The sequence below is a fragment of the Notamacropus eugenii genome, chromosome 4 (assembly GCF_028372415.1).
Source record: "Notamacropus eugenii isolate mMacEug1 chromosome 4, mMacEug1.pri_v2, whole genome shotgun sequence".
NCBI classification, from domain to species: Eukaryota; Metazoa; Chordata; class Mammalia; order Diprotodontia; family Macropodidae; genus Notamacropus; species Notamacropus eugenii.
The window spans coordinates 224205963-224211690 of NC_092875.1; positions in this window are offsets into that span (position 1 = coordinate 224205963).

The following is a 5728-nucleotide window of genomic DNA, read 5'->3' on the forward strand; positions in this document are numbered from 1 at the left end:
CTCATTCATTGCCCTTAACAATTCCTTGCATTAATCATTGCATAATGTATTTTCTCCAAAAATTGAAAATACTAATTTCTGATGAAGGAAGAATATTTATTTTTGAACTCCATAATGGATTCACTGTTTGACAATAGTTCATCTTTGTCAAAATTTCAATCCCATAATTCCACTGAGGTCAGTGTCTATATGATCCATCTGCTGCCTTTGCACTGACTGATTAAGTTAAAATTGCCTGGGGGAAAATTAACATATGTGCCAGACTTTTCAAAATATATAGCTTTTCAGATATGAATTGAGATTCTTTTTTCTTTTGTACAAATTTCATCAACTACTTCATATTGTTGATGTGATTTTTAAAATGTGTATAAAACTTTGGCAAATTCTGAAGGTTTCTCTGTGAATTTCCTTTGGATAAGGTATGGATTGATTTGTAATTCAATTTATGGGAAAGGATGATTAATGCAAAGCATGAAAAATACACTTGTTGTCATCCTCCAAATTTTGATTTCCTTTAAATACTGAAATATAAAAAGTTTGATACGTATAGAGATACCTCAATTAACACGTCCTTTAGGAACAAAGTTTCTTTGAAGACAGCCATCCTAGATACAAAGAAGGATGGAATAATGTCCATTCTTCTTGGTACTTGGTACATTGAAGAACAGGAAGGAATGGTGCTCACTTTTGTGTAGGCATCTTGAGCATAGTCCAAGTTCACCATATTAAATAAAATTACCATACACTATCATAACAGTACCATAGAAGTAGAAAAGATTGGATAAATTAAATACTAAATGTATAGTACTTTATTGCTTCAAAAAAATGTGCTCTCATCATTGTGGATATCCCTACATTGGTTGGCAGGTTACAACCCATCCTCATCTTTTCATCTTATGTGATTCTTGTGCATGTCCTGCCACAATTCTTTCCAAGAGGATATACTGTATATATTAGAATAACTTCTCTAATTCTTGTAAGAAATTTATTAGTGCAGGACTCACCTATTATCTGACTTCCACAAAACTACCTACTTTTCTAATCCCACATTTCCTTTATTATAGGAGACCATGAAATGCTGTTTCTGGTTGAATTTGATTGTATCATGAAATCAACTCTGTCAACTTAATTATTCTCTTCTCCAAGGAGGATTACTGAATGATCTTTCCATTTAGCCACAGCATTTTAGTTTTCTACATTGTTTTATAGGGAGAAAGTCAATACTGGTAGTGCTTTATCAAAACTAATACCCTGATAAGCATTTGTCCATTTCATTATTTTTGTTTTTAATTAGTTTTTCCCATAAACTTATTTTATTGACATTTGTATATTTTTCCTCAAATGAAAAAAGTAAATTATGGTGAATCAAGTTTTGGTTAGTAGTACTTTATTACATTAGTCCATGGGCAGGTTTCTAGATAACAATAAAAAAAGAGTACCTGTCAGTAGATTTGGGCAAAAAAGAAAAAGTACTAAAGGAGATAGTTTTAGAATTGAGTGGGTGAAAATAATAATGAATGATGATGATGATGACCTACATTTTGTTACACTTTTTTAATATATGCATGTATACATATATGATACATACATATATAAGCATGTATGTATATGTTTTCCTTCAATCTTTCCAGACCTATCAGGAAAATAATGCAAACATTATTCCCAATTAATATAGGAGGAAACTGATCCCAAGGGAATACTGTAACCAAGGTAGCACAATACATCTGTGGCAGAGAAAGGATGTTTAACCAACTCTTCTGATTCCAAATATAGGAATCTTTTTATTGGAGCATGGCTGTCTTCTTGTTAGTACCTGAGGGAAATAATTTATTGAGTTAAGATCAGAATCATTAGCATAGGCAAAGAATGCTTGGAAGAGACATATTATTATAAGGAAAGGGTAATCATAAAATGAAATCAGTGATTAATGATAACCTGTGATTTATGTCGAAGCTATGCCAGTAAATTAGTAGCCAAAGGTATAAAGGGGTTATTTGGATAACTTGACTCTTTGAGTCAAATGTTATTGAGGGAGGAAAATAGTATGATGTAGGAGTTGCAATACTAACTATATTTTATCAGTCTGATACATAGTGCTGATGAAAAAATTGCATGTGTGATTACTTACTATCCAACCAAATGGTTTGAAATTAATAATAGGGAACGATTATTACATTATGTTCAATTGTTAATTGATATTTACAGCAGGATTGCTATATTTATGTTTTGTATTTCATCAAAATATAAATGCTGATTAAATAATCTGAGGTTTTTGTTATAGAAGTGAAGTGCACTGAGTTTTCAAAGTTCATTCTTATTCTTTAAAAAGAATCAGAATCTATTCACTGTCCCAGGAGGATTTTTATTAACAATATCTGAAGACTCACTTTTCCTATACACGTTCAAGAATCTAGCAGGTCAAATATATTAGGTGGTTCTATGATTCTTAGATTAGGTAAATATAGAAAGAATTTGTGAAGGATCGGTTATTTCCACAGAACAGAAAAATTTCACTATGGAATTTCCTTAATGCACACAGGTAACAGAGATTGGAACTTATTCCTTATTTAGTGTGAAAATCCTAGGGATTTAATTAAGACTCACAGAAGTTAAATGACTTACCCAGATGCAGGTGCCCTCCATGTCACATACTCTCCTGCTTTCCAACTATGGACTCATAAAGGAATGAATACTGTAATTACTACTGGAATGAGTATATTAATCTACCCCTCCAAAATTCTATTTACCACCATTATAATTTTCAAAACCATGGACTCCCTTGTCCACTACTCCTTTATTTACATTGTCTCTCCTACTAAAAAAGGACATGAAGAAAAGGACTTCTTTTCTTTTATGTTTATATATTCAGCACTTAGTACAAGAGTATAAAGCAAATGCTTAACAAATACTTCTCCATTCCTTCATCTATTCATTTATTCAATCATTAAATACCTATTATTATATACAATCATTCATTCATTTGTTAACTACTTCATTTAAGATTTTGTGTTACATGTGAGCATTTACAAAGACAAATAAGACAGTCTCTGCAAAAAAAAAAAGTTTATTTTCCAATAAGAGAAATGACATAATCAAATGTAGTGATTGTTTGAGAAATGTATGAAGGTGAAAGGAAGTTTCACAGATGCAAGTGCTCAATGTCAGCAGTGGAAATTAACAATAAAACAAGGGAGATGATATTTAAGTTAAGACTTGAAGGACAGGTCAAATTTCCATAGCTTATGATGGGTCCAGGATGATGATGATGATGATGATGATGATGATGATGATGATGATGATGATGATGATGATGATGATGATGATGTGATGATGATGACAATGATAGGGCAATGAAGATAACTAGAATTTATACAGTGTTTTAAGGCTTGCAAAATACTTTACAATATAATCTTATTTTATCTTCACAGCAATCCCGTAAGGTAGGTGTTATTATTATCCCCATTTTACAAATGAGGCAATTGAAGTTTTCAGGACTTAAATGATTTGCCCAGAATCAGAAAGCTAAGTAAACATTGGAGCTAGGACTTGAACTCAGTTCTTCCTGAATCCAAGTCTAACATTCTGATGGACTACATCACATAGGAGAGAATACACTGCAAAGGAAATGGTATGTATACTTTTCAGTTTACTCTTCGTCTCTATGTCTTGTATTTTCCAAATGGATAAGGCATACTGGTTTCTGTATTCTTGGAACAACATCTCCAATTTATTTTCTTTTGCCTTGGCAACTCAAGACCATCTTCTCCTTCCTAAAATCAATCTAATAATCTCATTGCCTTCACTGTAGTGGATCAGACCTAAGAGTACATGTGAGCTATGCAGTCTCCTAGGAATTTTCCTCTCTAATTAATGTTCTACTAGAATCTATTCTTATGCACCTGTGAAGACTTAGATCATATGTCCTATCCTCTATGAAGTCATTCTTGATCTTTCATACAGAAATGACCCTTCCATCCTCTAAAGAAGAGGCATTAAATATCCAGCCTACTAGACCATTTTGGCCCACACCAATTAAAAGTGTACTCAGGAAATATCTAATGAAACAAAAATATAATACAAAATAGATCATGTTAATGCATGATTTTTTAAGTTAGTATGTAATAGTAAGGATATTTATGTATACTTCAGTGGCCTCATTTCTACTTGAGTTTGACACTGCAGCTCTGAAATAGCAACACATTTTTTTTTTACCTCCTCTATGGATCTTATCAAATTTTACCTAGTATTAAAAACAGTTCCATAGGTCTCTTATCTCTCTTGCTAGATTATAATCTCAATTGAGACAGGGACTACGTATTTTTTCCCTTTTGATATTCCATTTTGCAATAATAAATTATTGTTTAATTGAAGCTAATGGGAAGAAAGTCAAGCAGGCAAGGATATAATTTCTAATATTTGGTTTATGAATATCTTCTCAGACAGCTACATCTGCAAAAGATGGAAACAGGATTTCCATCTGCCCTTGAAGCATTAAACAAGCAATGTCATCAAGACTTGGAGTCGTTCACTGATTTTGCAATTTGTACACAGCTCATAAAATCAGTATTGTGCAAAGGCCATGGCAGCAGTCTCCTTTGCTTTCCAATTCAGTTTACATTTTTCAAGTATCATCAACACTGAGCAGGAATATGGCATACACAAAAAAAGCCAAATAAAATTCCAGTTACATCAACAAATAACGTTACAATAGGTTGAATCACAACATATTGAGGGATAATGACTAATTCTGAAATAAATCCTCTTGAGTGCATAAAAACCATTAACACTGAGGAAACTATGCACATAAATTTGCTAAATTTTATAAATTTATTCTTTTCTTTCCTGAGAACAACTGGCCATCATCTTCTGTGCATAACCAAACAGTGAAAAGTGCTTACAAAATATTTACAATTTCCCTTATGCTGATTAACATTTTCCTTCCTTGTTCTTTTTCTGGGGAAAATAAGCATGCTGCTTATAGGCTTTCATTTTCCATTTCTATAAAATTATATGATGTGATCAGATTGTCTTTGCCTATCACTTATCCTTTATAGGAAAAGGATGGAGACATATATTAAAATCCTATTTCTATGTTAAGGAAGACACTGAGCCTTGGAGATTACATGAGAAAAATTTAACACAAACATGTATATATAGGGTGAAAGTATAAAAGTCATACAAAATAGCTTCTATACTTACAGAACAATAATAATTACTAGCATTTATATAGCACTTTCAGATTTGTAAAGCACTTTATAAATATTATATTGTTTTATCTGTACAACAATCCTCTACAACAATATCCCCACTTTACAGACAAAGAAACTCAGATAGGTAGGGGCAAATAAGCAAATGTATTTACCAAAAGTTGCCTAGGTAATAAGCATTTAAGGCCAGAATTGAACTCAGGTTTTCCTGATTCCAGTTCTAGGTGCTAGCTACTATGCCACTTTAGAAAATACTAATAATAAGGCAAGAAGGAAGGGGAAAAAAAGTCTAAAGTAAGACAGGTCACATGAACAACACTTTGAAGGACAGTAGGGCTCTAAATGGAGGTGAGGAAGGAGTATGTACAGTCTAGATAGTGGAGAAAGGAAATAAAATGGAGGACCAGAGAGAAGACCAGTTTTGCTGGATCAAAAAGGGTGAGAATGGAAGCAATATAAAATGAAACTGGAAAGATATGCTGGGGTTAAGTTGTAAATGATTTTAGGAGCTAAAATATAAG